The following is a 1,012-nucleotide window of genomic DNA, read 5'->3' on the forward strand; positions in this document are numbered from 1 at the left end:
AGTGAAATGCTACCCACATTTTTGAAGTATTTACTCCTTAACTTGGGACTCCTCGTAAGGTAAGTAGTAGTAGTACATTTGTTATTTTTGTATTTCACCCGACCCAAGTTAGGGAGGAGGGAGACGTTGGTGGGTGTCGGTTGTCTTTTTTGTCTCCCCATCCTCAAGGAAAGACTAAAGAGAGAGTTTAATGGTCAAAGTTAACCCCATACACACATTGCACACATACACATACAAATACACATACATAATACGCCCACTCACCAGTGTGAAAGTGAAAGTGTCACTGTTTTTGACAACCTCTTTTTTCTTGGCATCATCATCATCCGTTAGAAAATCTCCTGCTGACAGAAAAGCAAAGCCCCTTCATCTCTGTCCCCCCACCCCCCCTCCTCTCTCACTCTCTGACTCTGTCTACTGTGTTGGATTCTTTGAGATCTTGAGTCGCTTTCCTGTCTCTGACTCTCATGGCGACAATGACTCATCAATCTCCCTTTGCATTAACCAAATTAAAGAAAAATCAACTCCCTCTCCCTCGCTCTTTCTTACAAATACCTAGTCGTATTTTTCTTCATCAATACGTCTTTTCTTTCTTTCTTTCTTTCTTTTCTCACAGAGATGTGGAGTGACATAAACATCATGATTTTTAGGGTTTTAACAACAGCATATCCATTATCCATATCCCTTGAAATGTAGGGTTTCAACGTACATGGAGGAGACACTCACCTTTACATGTGAATCTTAATTTGCAGCTAAGTTTAATCCTTATTCTTTCTAACATCTCTTATCTAACATCTCTTATTATTACCATTTTCTTTTACAATCGTGTTCTTATTATATATTTTTGCTTCCGGTACTGGTGAGGCTCTGTGAATCCTTGTCAATGTTTCCCGGATGTGGGGTTTTTTTTTTTTTTTTTTTCTTTGAATACATTATTTCTTTATTTATTGAATATTGCAATGTCCCCGAATAATGCATTTAATTTCCTTACATGGCCTTGCTGTTCATAAAA

Source organism: Corylus avellana, chromosome ca7, assembly GCF_901000735.1.
Source record: "Corylus avellana chromosome ca7, CavTom2PMs-1.0".
NCBI lineage: Eukaryota > Viridiplantae > Streptophyta > Magnoliopsida > Fagales > Betulaceae > Corylus > Corylus avellana.